The following is a 15,612-nucleotide window of genomic DNA, read 5'->3' as shown; positions in this document are numbered from 1 at the left end:
AAGTATATTTGATATACATGTTATTGATGTGTACTTTACTAGTGTTTATAGCAACCCCTTCAGTATTTGATACTAGTTCAGTTGCTAAGATTAGTAACTCGAAACGGGAGTTGCAGAATAAACCGAGACTAGTTAAGGGTGAAGTGACGATGTATGTTGGAAGTGGTTCCAAGATTGATATGATCATCATCGCACACTCCCTATACTTTCGGGATTAGTGTTGAACCTGAATACGTGTTATTTGGTGTTTGCGTTGAGCATGAATATGATTTGATCATGTTTATTGTAATACGGTTATTCATTTAAGTAAGAGAATAAATTGTTGTTCTGTTTACATGAATAAAACCTTATATGGTTACACACCCAATGAAAATAGTTCGTTGGATCTCGATCGTAGTGATACACATAATCATAATATTGAAACCAAAAGATGCAAAGTTAATAATGATAGTGCAACTTATTTGTGGCACTGCCGTTTAGGTCATATTGGTGAAAAGCGCATGAAGAAACTCCATGCTAATGGGTTTTTGGAATCACTTGATTATGAATCAGTTGATGCTTGCGAACCATGCCTCTTGGGAAAGATGACTAAAACGCCGTTCTCCGGAACTATGGAGCGAGCAACTGACTTATTGGAAATAATACATACTGATGTATGAGATCCGATGAGTGTTAAGGCTCGTGGCGGGTATCATTATTTTCTAACCTTCACAGATGATTTGAGCAGATATGGGTATATCTACTTAATGAAACACAAGTCTGAAATATTTGAAAAGTTCAAACAATTTCAGAGTGAAGTGGAGAATCATCGTAACAAGAAAATAAAAGTTTCTATGATATGATCGCAGAGGTAAAATATTTGAGTTACGAGTCTGGCCTTCAGTTGAAACAATGTGAAATAGTTTCACTACTCACGCCACCTGGAACACCACAGCATAATGGTGTGTCCGAACATCATAACCGTACTTTATTAGATATGGTGTGATCTATGATGTCTCTTACCGATCTACCACTATCGTTTTGGGGTTATGCATTAAAGACAGCTGCATTCACATTTAAAAGGGCACCATCTAAGTCCGTTGAGACGACGCAATCTGAACTGTGGTTTGGTAAGAAACCAAAGTTGTCGTTTCTTAATGTTTGGGATTGTGATGCTTATATGAAAAAGTTTCATCCTGATAAGCTCAAACCCAAATCGGAGAAATATGTCTTCATAGGATACCCAAAGGAGACTATTGGGTACACCTTCTATCACAGATCCGAAGGCAAGACATTCGTTGCTAAGAATGGATCCTTTCTAGAGAAGGAGTTTCTCTTGAAAGAAGTGAGTGGGAGGAAAGTAGAACTTGATAAGGTAATTGTACCTTCTCCCTTATTGAAAAGTAGTTCATCACAGAAACCTGTTTCTGCGACACCTACACCAATTAGTGAGGAAGCTAATGATAATGATCATGAAACTTCAAAACAAGATACTACTGAACCTCGTAGATCAACCAGAGTGAGATCCACGCTAGAGTGGTACGGTAATCCTGTTCTGGAAGTCATGCTACTAGATCATGATGAACCTACGAACTATGAAGAAGCGATGGTGAGCCCAGATTCCGCAAAATGGCTTGAAGCCATGAAATCCGAGATGAGATCCATGTATGAGAACAAAGTACGGACTTTGATTGACTTGCCCAATGATCGGCGAGCCATTGAGATTAAATGGATCTTCAAGAGGAAGACGGGCGCTGATAGTAGTGTTACTATCTACAAAGCTAGAATTGTCGCAAAAAGGTTTTCGACAAGTTCAAGGTGTTGACTATGATGAGAGTTTCTCACTCGTATCTATGCTTAAGTCTGTCTGAATCATGTTAGCAATTTCCGCATTTTATGAAATCTAGCAAATGGATGTCAAAACTGCATTCCTGAATGGATTTCTGGAAGAAGAGTTGTATATGGTGTAGCCGGAAGGTTTTGTCGATCCAAAAGGAGCTAACAAAGTGTGCAAGCTCCAGCGATCCATTTATGGACTGGTGCAAGCCTCTCGGAGTTGGAATAAATGCTTTGTTAGTACGATCAAAGCATATAGTTTTATACAGACTTGCGGTGAAGCCTGTATTTTCAAGAAAGTGAGTGGGAGCACTACAGTATTTCTGATAAGTATATGTGAATGACATATTATTGATCGGAAATAATATAGAATTATTCTACAAAACATAAAGGAGTGTTTTTAAAGAAGTGTTTCAAAGAAAGACCTCGGTGAAGCTGCTTACATATTAAGCATCAAAATCTATAGAGATAGATCAAGACGCTTGATTAGTTTTTTCAATGAGTACATACCTTGACAATATTTTGAAGTAGTTCAAAAATGGAACAGTCAAAGAAAGAGTTCTTGGTTGTGTTACAAGGTATGAAATTGAGTAAGACTCAAAGCCCGACCACGGCAAAAGATAGAAAGAGAATGAAAGTCATTCCCTATGCCTCAGCCATAGGTTCTATAAAGTATGCCATGATGTGTACCAGAACTATTGTATACCCTACACTATGTTAAGCAAGGGAGTACAATAGTGATCTAAGAGTAGATCACTCGACATTGGTCAAAATTATCCTTAGTGGAATAAGGAAATATTTCTCGATTATGGAGGTGACAAAAGGTTCGTCGTAAAAAGTTACGTCGATGCAAGTTTTGACACAGATTTGGATGACTCTAAGTCTCGATCTAGATACATATTGAAAGTGGGAGCAATTAGCTAGAGTAGCTCCGTGCAGAGCATTGTAGACATAGAATTCGCAAAATACTTACGGATCTGTATGTGACAGACCCGTTGACTAAAATTATCTCACAAGCAAAACATGATCACATCTTAGTACTCTTTGGGTGTTAATCACATAATTGACTCTAGTAAACCCTTTAGGTATAGGTCACATGATGATGTGAACTATGGGTGTTAATCACATGGTGATGTGAACTCTTAGTGTTGAATCACATGGCGATGTGAACTAGATTATTGACTCTAGTGCAAGTGGGAGACTGAAGGAAATATGCCCTAGAGGCAATAATAAAGTTATTATTTATTTCCTTATATCATGATAAATGTTTATTATTCATGCTAGAATTGTATTAACCGGAAACCTAATACATGTGTGAATACATAGACAAACAGAGTGTCACTAGTATGCCTCTACTTGACTAGCTCGTTAATCGAAGATGGTTATGTTTCCTAACCATAAACAAAAGAGTTGTTATTTGATTAATGGGATCACATCATTAGAAGAATGATGTGATTGACATGACCCATTCCATTAGCTTAGCACCCGATCGTTTAGTATGTTGCTATTGCTTTCTTCATGACTTATACATGTTCCTATGACTATGAGATTATGCAACTCCCGTTTGCCGGAGGAACACTTTGTGTGCTACCAAACATCACAACGTAACTGGGAGATTATAAAGGTGCTCTACAGGTGTCTCCAAAGGTACATATTGGGTTGGCGTATTTCGAGATTAGGATTCGTCACTCCGATTGTCGGAGAGGTATCTCTGGGCCCTCTCGGTAATGCACATCACATAAGCCTTGCAAGCATTGCAACTAATGAGTTAGTTGTGAGATGATGTATTACGGAACGAGTAAAGAGACTTGCCGGTAACGAGATTGAACTAGGTATTAAGATACCGACGATCGAATCTCGGGCAAGTAACATACCGATGACAAAGGGAACAATGTATGTTGTTATGCGGTCTGACCGATAAAAGATCTTCATAGAATATGTAGGAGCCAATATGAGCATCCAGGTTCCGCTATTGGTTATTGACCGGAGACGTGTCTCGGTCATGTCTACATTGTTCTCGAACCCGTAGGGTCCGCACGCTTAAGGTTTCGATCACAGTTATATTATGAGTTTATGCATTTTGATGTACCGAAGTTTGTTCGGAGTCCCGGATGTGATCACGGACATGACGAGGAGTCTCGAAATGGTTGAGACATAAAGATTGATATTTTGGAAGCCTATATTTGGATATCAGAAGTGTTCCGGGTGAAATCGGGATTTTACCGGAGTACTGGGAGGTTACCGGAACCCCCCGGGAGGTATATGGGCCTTAGTGGGCTTTAGTGGAAGAGAGGAGAGGTAGCCAGGGCTGGGCCGCGCGCCCCTCCCCCCTAGTCTGAATAGGATAAGAAGAGGGGGGCGGCGCCCCCCCTTCCTTCTCTCTCTCCTCTTTCCCCCTCCCGAATCCTATTCCAACTAGGAAAGGGGGGAATCCTACTCCCGGTGGGAGTAGGACTCCTCCTGGCTCGCCCTCCTCCTGGCCGGCCGCACCCCCCCTTTGATCCTTTATATACGGGGGCAGGGGGCACCCCTAGACACACAAGTTGATCCATGTGATCATATTCTTAACCGTGTGCGGTGCCCCCTTCCACCATAGTCCTCGATAATATTGTAGCGGTGCTTAGGCGAAGCCCTGCGACGGTAGTACATCAAGATCGTCACCACGCCGTCGTGCTGACGGAACTCTTCCCCGACACTTTGCTGGATCGGAGTCTGGGGATCGTCATCGAGGTGAACGTGTGCTAGAACTCGGAGGTGCCGTAGTATCGGTGCTTGATCGGTCGGGCCGTGAAGACGTACAACTACATCAACCGCGTTGTGCTAACGCTTCCGCTGTCGGTCTACAAGGGTACGTAGATCACACTCTCCCCTCTCATTGCTATGCATCACCATGATCTTGCGTGTGCGTAGGAATTTTTTTGAAATTACTATGTTCCCCAAAACACACGTACCCTCAAATGATCAGAATAGGAGCCAAAAACCTAATTCCACCGCCGCAACTTTCTGTATCCACGAGATCCCATCTTGGGGCCTGTTCCGGAGCTCCACCGGAAGAGGGCTGTCATCACGGAGGGCTTCTACATCATCCTAGCCCCTCCGATGAAGTGTGAGTAGTTTACCTCAGACCTTCGGGTCCATAGTTAGTAGCTAGATGGCTTCTTCTCTCTCTTTGAATCTCAATACAAAGTTCTCCAGCTCTCTTGTGGAGATCTATTCGATGTAATCTTCTTTTTGTGGTGTGTTTGTTGAGACCGATGAATTGTGGGTTTATGATCAAGTCTATCTATGAATAATATTTGAATCTTCTCTGAATTCTTTTATGTATGATTGGTTATCTTTGCAAGTCTCTCTGAATTATCCGTTTGGTTCGGCCAACTAGATTGGTAGTTCTTGCCATGGGATAAGTGCTTAGCTTTGGGTTCGATCTAGCGGTGTCCTTACCCAGTGACAGAAGGGGCAGCAAGGCACGTATTGTATCGTTGCCATCGAGGATAACAAGATGGGGTTTATTTTATATTGCATGAATTTATCTCTCTACATCATGTCATCTTGCTTAAGGCGTTACTCTGTTTTTAACTTAATACTCTAGATGCATCCTGGATAGCGGTCAATGAGTGGAGTAATAGTAGTAGATGCAGAATCGTTTCGATCTACTTGTCACGGACGTGATGCCTATATACATGATCATGCCTAGATATTCTCATAACTATGCTCAATTCTGTCAATTGCTCAACATTAATTTGTTCACCCACCGTAGAATACTTATGCTCTTGAGAGAAGCCACTAGTGAAACCTATGGCCCCCGGGTCTATTCTCATCATATCAATCTCCATCACTTTAATCTTGCTTTGCTTTTTTACTTTGCTTTTACTTTTTACTTTGCATCTTTATACCAAAAATACCAAAAATATTACATCTATCGGATCTCACTCTCGTAAGTGAGTGTGAAGGGATTGACAACCCCTAATCGCGTTGGTTGCGAGTAGCTATCATTTTGTGCAGGTACGAGGGACTTGAGTGTGGCCTCCTACTAGATTGAGACCTTGGTTCTCAAAAACTGAGGGAAATACTTACGCTACTCTGCTGCATCATCCCTTCCTCTTCGAGGAAAACCAACGCAAGCTCAAGACATAGCATACATGTCCTCTCGTCCTCCTCTCGCATATCTTGTCACCCCACTGCCGTAGAAGGCTTACAGCACAAGCTTGCGCAGCGCGCGGGAGCGTTCTTTTGGCCAAACGGTGGCGCCAATGAATCGTCGGTGAGCCCGTTCCCATGCAACCTCGCAGGTTCCTGCACAAGCTTCCCGCCCGACTCGGTGAAATCCCCCAAAATCCCAATGCTTACCGGCCTGCTATAAAAACCCTCACGGCCGGCGAGTCCTGCATCGCATTTTCCCCTCCCTCCCTGTAGCTTATCTCGTCTGCTTCTTACACAATCACCAATGGCACCGATCCATCGTCGTCGCTCAGCCACTAAGCCATCATTAGAGGACAGCTCTAGCTGGGAGGCTACACCGCGGCGGCAGCGCAGTCTGTGGCGTAGTGTAGTGCGCATGGCGTCCCTATTGGGTGTGCGCGGAACACCCACCACATGCTCCGCCGCCACTACCCGTCGGCAGTTGTTGCCGACCGCCGTTGAAGCCACACCATCGTAGAAAGGCAGGGCCATCTCCCGCTCCGCCGCCACGGCCCGAAGGCGGGAGGTGGTCGTCGTGGCCGCCACCCCACTGCCGGCCACCGTGGCCATCACCCGCTCCGCCACCGCGGCCCGAAGGCGGGAGGTGGTGGTCGTGGCCGCCACCCCATCGTCGGCCGTCGTGGCCGCCAGCCCACCGTCGACCGCCGGGATCATCACCTGCTCCGCCACCGCAGCCCGAAGGAGGGGGCAGAGGTGGAGGCCCACACGTGCGTCAGTGACCTTGCGCGCTACATCGAGTTCCTGCGGGGAGAGCATGAGCGCCTCATCGAGCACGCAAAGAGCCTTACCGCAGCCGTGGCTGCAGCACATGATGATGCAGAGGCGAGGAATCAGGAGATCTACGAGCAGTCAGGCCGCTTCGAGAGGGATCGTCTGGAACGACAGTGGGCGTTCGAGCTGGCAAGCGTCGCTGAACGTGCAGCAGCGGCAGGCACCATATTGCATTTGCCTAGCTCGTCGGTAGGCTCCTCCTCCTCTGCCTCTTACTGAGCGCACTCAGCAGAGGAGAGGCTACCGAAAGTAGCACAAAGCCCCTCTGTGGTAGTAGTAGTATTTAGGGGCTATTTTGTTCAGTTCATCTAACTATAGATGTGTGGTCGAACTGTACAACGTACTTAAAATTAGCTAGTATATATAGTTGAACTAGCTATTTCAGTACATGGTTGGCAACAATTGGGGAGAAGTTTGGTCGGTTCAGCTGTCGAGTTGAACTGTTTGTAGAAATTAAGAACAACTGCTTAATGTATGAATGAAATATATGCTTAATTACTGAATTTTAGTTGCAAAAATTACATAGTGCTAATGATCTCTAGCTGCATTTTTGAAAAATCGTAATGTTACAAGGATTGTCAAATGGCAACGTTACTAGATCAACAAATGTAAATCTTTCCTGTTTGACAAATGGCAACATACCGAATATGACAGATGCAAATATTACCAAACTGTTTGTACATGGTTGCACACGGGTCATCTAGAACAACCGTTTGCGTTGAAGGGATGCACAAATCCTGTGCTGCTCTCACTTTGCATACGGGTGTTCTATCTAAATCGTTTGCGATCAAGAGCTGCAGAAATCCTGCTCGGCACATTTTCTCTTGGCTTCCTGGGGAAGCTGTCGGTTTGCATACGGGTGTTCTAACTAAAACGTTTGCGATGAGAGTTTTATATTAAAAAAGCAAATTAAACTAAAGCTTGGGTGCCATTAATGGAGAGGACGCGAGCAAGGCAGGCGGCCATGGAAATCAAAGGGCTCGCTTTCCAGTGAACCTGCGCAGTGTACAGGTCGCATGCTTCCTGGTGAGCCTGCGCACTGGAGGACATCTTGCACGCCTCTCGGTCAGCCTGCGCACCAGACGATGCTTGCACGCCACCCGTCCAGTCAAGGTCAAGAAGATTTCCGCACGGCACCTCCTACAACCATTAAAACCAAGACACGTGGCGTCACATGAATGGTTATCAGAATTTTGAATTTACTAGAATTTAAAAACCACGCATCGCAATGTTTTACCGGCAATCAACGGTGCCCCAGTGTTTGAAATTCATTCCCATATCTTGCATGGGACCTAAGCATGCACCCAAGGACACAGATTTAATTTTTCAACCAATTTATATGCACTGGAGCATGTGCATGTAGTTCAAATTTGAATTATGCACATGAAATGCATTGAAAACTTAGTTAATGCATACAAATGTCCAAACGAACCCCGCAAAATCACAAAATTTCACACAACACTCCTGTTGTTCTATGTTGATACGAGAAAAAAAATTGAAAGCAATAAGAGGCAATGGATATCGTTCTGTCCTCAAAGGTGGGACGTTCCCTACCAAAAACCATCATGCTTGTTGTGAGAAGCTCCGGTTTCTGAGAAGCATATACGCAAACCTAACCCAAATGGGAAAAAATTTGTACCACGCCATGTTGATGCCGCTCCATGATAGCATGCCAAGTTTCATGAATTGCAGACGAGTTTTGGATTTACTAGAATTTAAAAACCAGGCATCTCAATGTTTTACCGGCAATCAACGGTGCCCCGGTGTTTGAAATTCATTCCCATTTCTTGCATGGGACCTAAGCATGCACCCAAGGACACAAATTTGATTTTACAACCAATTTATATGCACTGGAGCATGTGCATGTAGTTCAAATTTGAATTATGCACATAAAATGCATTGAAAACTCAATTAATGCATAAAAATGTCAAAACAAACCCTGAAAAATCACAAAAATTCGCACAACACTCCTGTTGTTCTATATTGACACGAGAAAACAATTTGAAAGCCATAAGAGGCAATGGATATCATTTCATCCCCAAAGGTGGGACGTTCCCTACCGAAAACCATCATGTTTGTTGTGAGAAGCATATACCCAAACCTGCCCCAAATGGGACAAAATTTGTACCATGGCATGTTGATGCCGCTCCATCATAGCATGCCAAGTTTCATGAATTTCAGACAAGTTTTGGATTTAGAATTTAAAAAACAGGCATCTCAATGTTTTGCCAGCAATCAACGGTGCCCCGGTGTTTGAAATTCATTCTCATTTCTTGCATGGGACCTAAGCATGGACCCAAGGACACAGATTTGGTTTTTCAACCAATTTATATGCACTGGAGCATGTGCATGTAGTTCAAATTTGAATTATGCACATAAAATGCATTGAAAACTCAGTTAATGCATAAAAATGTCCAAATGAACCCCGAAAAATCACAAAAATTTGCACAACACTCCTGTTGTTCTATGTTAACAGGAGAAAAAATTAAAAGCAATAAGAGGCTATGGATATCGTTTCGTCCCCAAATGTGGCACGTTCCCTACCGAAAACCATCATGCTTGTTGTCAGAAGCTCCGGTTTGTGAGAAGCAAATACCCAAACCTGCCCCAAATGGGACAAAATTTGTACCACGGCATGTTGATGCCACTACATGATAGCATGCCAAGTTTCATGAATTTCAGACGAGTTTTGGATTTACTAGAATTTAAAAACCAGGCATCTCAATGTTTTGCCGACAATCAACGGTGCCCTAGTGTTTCAAATTCATTCCCATTTCTTGCATGGGACCTAAGCATGCACACAAGGACAAAGATTTGATTTTTCAACCAGATTATATGCACTGGAGCGTGTGCATGTAGTTCAAATTTGAATTATACACATAAATGCATTGAAAACTCAGTTAATGCATAAAAATGTCCAAACGAACCACGAAAAATCACAAAAATACGCACAACACTCCTATTGTTCTATGTTGACACTCGAAATTTTTTGAAAGCAATATGAGGCAACGGATATCGTTTCATCCCCAAAGGTGGCACGTTCCCTACCAAAACCATCAAGCTTGTTGTGGGAAGCTCTGGTTTGTGAGAAGCTTATACCCAAACCTGCCCCAAATGGGACAAAAATTGTACCATGGCATGTTGATGCCGCTACATGATAGCATGCCAAGTTTCATGAATTTCAGACGAGTTTTGGATTTACTAGAATTTAAAAACCAGGCATGTCAATGTTTGCGGTCGAGTGACGGTGGCAGGGTGTTTGAAATTCATTCCCATTTCTTGCATGGGACCTAAGCATGCAACCAAGGACACATATTTGATTTTTCAATAAGTTTATATGCAGTAGAGCACGTGCATGTAGTTCAAATTTGAATTATGCACATAAAATGCATGGAAAACCTAGTTAATGTATAAAAATGTACAAACAAACCCTGAATCATTCCAATTTTTTTGATGACACACCTATAGTTGTATGTTCACTGCAGATATAACTTCTAACATTTCAAACACCGTAGCTGTGACCCCATTACGTAATTCAAATGATCAAGGTGATAAATCAAGTAGATCGCACACAGTTTATTATCACCAACCTTGTGAGATGCAGCACAAAATATCTTGGAGCACCGTTGGTGTATAGTACGCCCATGGCTTACGAGAGAAGGTGTGTCGGCTACAGTCCACAGCGCGCCAGTTCTGAATAAGGGTCCATGTCCGATGACACTTTGCGCGCCAGTTTTTTGGCTGAAGCGATTCCAAATTTTCGGCCTCCGCGGAAATATCTACCTCCCCGCCCCCTCCCCCCTACCAAAAGCCGCATTTCCCCTCTTTTCGCCTTCCTTTCCAAGTTGAAACCTTCACTCCTTGCTTGCAGCATCGCCGCCTCCTCGCCGGCGACCCTCCTTCACACTCATCGGCCTCGCCTATCCAGGCAGGTAATCCACACCTGACCCCCATCCTCCTCATCCTTCCACATCCCACATGCCCCTACCGCCGGTGCGAGCGCGACACCTTCCACCCAAATCACCGACCCCTCCACCAAATATGCGCCGGCCTAAGCCATGGTGCACGTAGTATAGCCAGGACCTCAAGGAGCATTTGGTAGCGGAGAAGCAAATCGCGACCGCACGCGCGGATGCGGTCGCGATGGCTGCCATTCTTGCTGACCCCCAAATTGTGAAGGAGCACCTTGCCATTTGCTAGCTACACCGGTTATACATGCTCGGTTTACCCGTTGCGTGTGCTGCTCCTGCCTTTCCTTCACAAATTCTAGTGAATTGCGCTATCTAATTTTACCATGCAATTTGTTGCTCTAGTGTATATGTTCTATGTCGTGCAGTGTAGTGCTCACTTATTAACTATTTTGTTAATTAGTTGTCGTCTTCAGTTAACTGTTTGGTTCAATTCTGCAAATGTGATGTTCAATTCTTCAGGCTGCAATTTTCTATTGTCTTCCATGTGAGAAATAAATCAAATTTATCCTTACAAAATTGTGGGTGCATTCTGTTATTGTATACCATGTGAGGAATAAATTGAATTTGGCTGTAGTAAATACATGAAAAACAAATACAATTGCTACAATTGGCTGTAGTTAATCGTTTGGTTAACTGCCTGATCTTCTATTAGGAGTATGTTATATTGTGCAATGTGGTGCTCAGTTAATGTTTGGTTCATTTGTTGTGGTGTTTAGTTAACTGCTTGGTTCAATGTTATATTGTGCAATGTGGTGCTCAGTTAATGTTTGGTTCATTTGTTGTGGTGTTTAGTTAACTGCTTGGTTCAATTCTGTAACGCAATGTCCAATTGTCGTGGGTAGAATTTTGTATTGTGGTGCATGTGAGGAATAAATCAAATTTGGCTGCACTTAATACATGAGAAACATATACAGGTGCTATATTTCCTAGTTCTTAATCATGCTTGGTTTGGATAAATGGGTTTTCCCTGTGGCTTGAATTAATCTGATGAATCTGCAGTGCGATTATTTTTCATCAACATATTTCACTGATAGCATGTGAACCCTTACTTAACCTAATTACTAACTACCTTATATGTGTTGCAGGGAAACAATGGGAAGCACTGAGGTTTAGAATCAAGGTTAGCACGTGCATGGTCCGTTGTCTAATAGCACATTATTGTGCAATTGCAGGAACCATTATAATATTTAGGTTTTTAACAATTTGGTCTTGCACATGTAGGTCCTGCTGTTAGAGGTTTTGACCCACTGTTCGACCCTTTTTGCATATGGGGAAATGAGTTGTCCATGAATATCAGTCAAGTCAAGAAACTCAGAAAGATTGTTAGGATAAAGAAATTAGCGACAAAAAGCAACAAGATCTTTGTCTACACAATAAAGAAGACATCAGTTCACTACAGGATGGTACTAACTATTATACCTTGCCTTTTTTTATTCCTTTGCCCCATTTCCAATATAGAGAAGATATTTATGCACATATTTGTTTTCAGGCCTTTCCAAAGCAGTTCACTGATGATTACCTCTCAAACCACCTATATGGTCAGGAGGCGATGAAGGTATTCATACAACACCCATGGTTCAATATTGAAGTGTTCCTGAAGAGGACGAAAGATGTACGGTCAATCATCCACATGCACTGGCCTAAAGTTACAAAGACCTTCAACATCAATGAAGGCTCAATATTCGCCTTCTGCTTCAGCAGTTTTCCAGATGAGATACATCTGTCTATGTACCGTCTATGATGCTAATTTCGAAAGGTTGTAGATGTTGCATGTAAAACTTGGTCCTGGTGTAGTTGTGTAATGGGGTAGCTGAGTGCTGAAGCTATATGATGTTGTACTCTGATGTATTTCAATTATGAAAATGAAATATATTGTGTGCTTAATATCAACGGTCAATTAGATTAATAAATGGATTATGAATAATCGGATAATTAGCCTGCTAGTGGCGAATTAGCCTGCTAATTGGGTTTTGCTATTGCAAACAGTTGTTCAAAAATACCATGAGCTATGACCTCAGGCAACGCACACAGTTTCTAGGAATAAACCGTGTTGGATCAATGAACCATCACACACGACTTTCTCTTGAAAACTGTTTGCGTTAGGCCACCTTCCGCAAACGTTTATCACATGAAAACTGTGTGTGATGGACAGCCTTTACCACCCAGTTTCTTCCATGGACCGTGTGTGATATATTCAATAACGCGAGCGATTTAACGGGAAAAATTGTGTGTGATGTACCTGCGAACGGAAACGTTTTCCTTCGAGCGGCTGTGTGGGATGTACATACGAACGGAAACATTTAGCAGGGACTGACTATGTGGGATGTACTTGCGACCAGAAACAATTTCGCTGTATAATTGTATTGTTTAGCTCTACTGTACATATTTTCGTATTTGAGCGCTCGCCGGTCACACACGGCCTCATTTTGCCGAACGTGTGTGCCAGGACGGCATATCCCCGACGGTTTTTGGGTCGTGTGGGAAGGAGCCCCTATCGCCCACACTCACTTGGCGATGGTTCCAGATGCCGTCGCGGAAAGGGGCTTTAAACCGTTTGTTTAGGAGCTCGTTGTACTAGTGTCCACTCGATTGAATCGAAGGTCCCTTGTTGAGGTCGTCTGAAGATCCATCAAGATCTCAGTTTGTTCACTATGCTTGGTAAGCCCTACATTCCGTATATCCAATCTATGCTAGCGCAATTCAATCTTTAGCCTATTCACACTATTATGGTTCTCAATCGCCTAAGCATTTTAAAAATCCAAGGTGCATATATTACTTTTGTACTTCTTCCCACCACAAGAAATGGTGTATCCATGTTCATAGTTCTTCCTGAACGTTTTAGTTTTACATAGATTAGTGATACGTCTCCAGCGTATCTATAATTTTTGCTTGTTCCATGCTGTTATATTATCATTCTTGGATGTTTTACAACCATTTTATAGCAACTTTATATCATTTTTGGGACTAAACTATTGACATAGTGCCCAGTTCCATTTGCTTGTTTTTTACTTCGCAGAAAATCAATACGAAATAGACTCCAAACGTGGCAAAACTTTTTGGAGAATTTTTCTGGACCAGAAGACACCTGTTGGGCCAAAGAAGTACCAGACGGTGGCTCTGATGGGAGCACAACCCACCTGGGCACGCCTGGAGGCCCAGGTGCGTCCTAGTGGGTTGTGCCCACCTCGGCCGTCTCCCGCACCGCCTCTTTGCTCTATACCCGGAAAGTCCAAAAACCCTAGGGGAGTCGACGAAACACAATTCCAGCCACCGCAAGTTCCAGAACCACCAGATCCAATCTAGACACAGTTCATAGTAGTTCACACTATAGGTCAACCATAATAATAACGTGAATCATAAACAACCCCAGTTCGATGAGGAAAGAAATTGGTTGATCTTATGTGGTCATGCGATGATGATCGAGCTCCTTGTGGTCATGTGATGATTACGATAGTATCATTGATATCGGTGTTGGTTGATTAGGAGGTGATCATGTAATGATCACAGCGGTAAGTACAATTGATACATATGGTGTTTGTGAGATAACCTCCGCGACGAGTAAGTTGGTCCATGAAACCTTAAACATTGACTCGCTCTCATGCTAGTGCTAGCATCATCATGTTCATATCATGCGTAACATGTATATGCCATGCTCACCCTCATATTGTTCTAGTAGTATCATGTATCTCATTGATAATAAACCTGTAAATGCCATGATGTTGTTTTTCTTGATTTCTTTGGTTATTGTGAGCTTGTGAGTACATTCAAAGTACTCACCTGGCGTGTCATGCCAGATTGCAGGTGATGTCGTGAGTGATTACTTGTCGAGGATCCAGAGTTTTCAAGCTAGTATGTGTCCTAGCCAGAGTCCCTACGGAGTGGAGTTCATCACCATTGTTGTTGTTCCGCTGCTAGCATAGAGCTACCTTAGCAGGTGTAGTGTCGTCATGCCCCTGTAACCTTTGCAATATTAGAACCTTGGTACCCATATTATTTGTAATAAAGAGTTGTTCTATTCTATGTCAAGTAGTGCCGTATTCTAGAAGACTTGATCTCAGGGCTGGAATACATGGTGTTCCTGTTCCTCTAAGCCGGGGTGCCACTCTTTTGTGTCATTAACACTTAATCCACACTATACTCAGAATCATTATACTTCCGCCCTCATTTTTATTTGATTTTACAATTTACTTGCAAGCACATTTTCATGAGTATCTATGAGGGACAAAAGTTCAATTCATGTTCTCCCTATGGGATCAACACTTCTACTTCATAAAGGCTACAACTAAAGCATGTGTACTTGCAAGCCATCATTATCTATAAAAAATGGTCTTATTTTATTTTTAAATACATAATATCATTACCAATGTAACCTTTCGGCAACACTATACATGAAAACACTTTCATAGAAAAGTGTATTGTACACTACATCATAATGTTATGATATTGCTTATATGAAAAAATAACTCTCATCGACCTCCTTTTTTACACTAGAATAAAAAAACTGGTGGGGAAAATACGACAAAACTTCTATTGGTTTGGTCGACGCTCTGTAATTTCTGCTAGAGAACACGATCCCATATCAAAATATATTTTCTAAAATGTCATAAAAACAAGCTTGCCTTTTTAAATACAACTTAGTTTAGCAACCAATAGTCAAAATTAATAATGCATACTAGATGAACGTAAATCAACTTATTTTGCCTAAAGATTTTATATAAAATACTATAGATTGACCTTCTACGGAACACCCTCAACCAACGGGCCTAACATAGGCCCTCACTAAAAGTATTGCCAGGAAAAACTAGCAGGCCTAGAATTGGGCCTAGCGAGATTGATATTGTTCCATTTGATGATG

Source organism: Triticum dicoccoides, chromosome 2A, assembly GCF_002162155.2.
Source record: "Triticum dicoccoides isolate Atlit2015 ecotype Zavitan chromosome 2A, WEW_v2.0, whole genome shotgun sequence".
Lineage (NCBI taxonomy): Eukaryota > Viridiplantae > Streptophyta > Magnoliopsida > Poales > Poaceae > Triticum > Triticum dicoccoides.
This window is presented reverse-complemented; position numbering follows the sequence as displayed.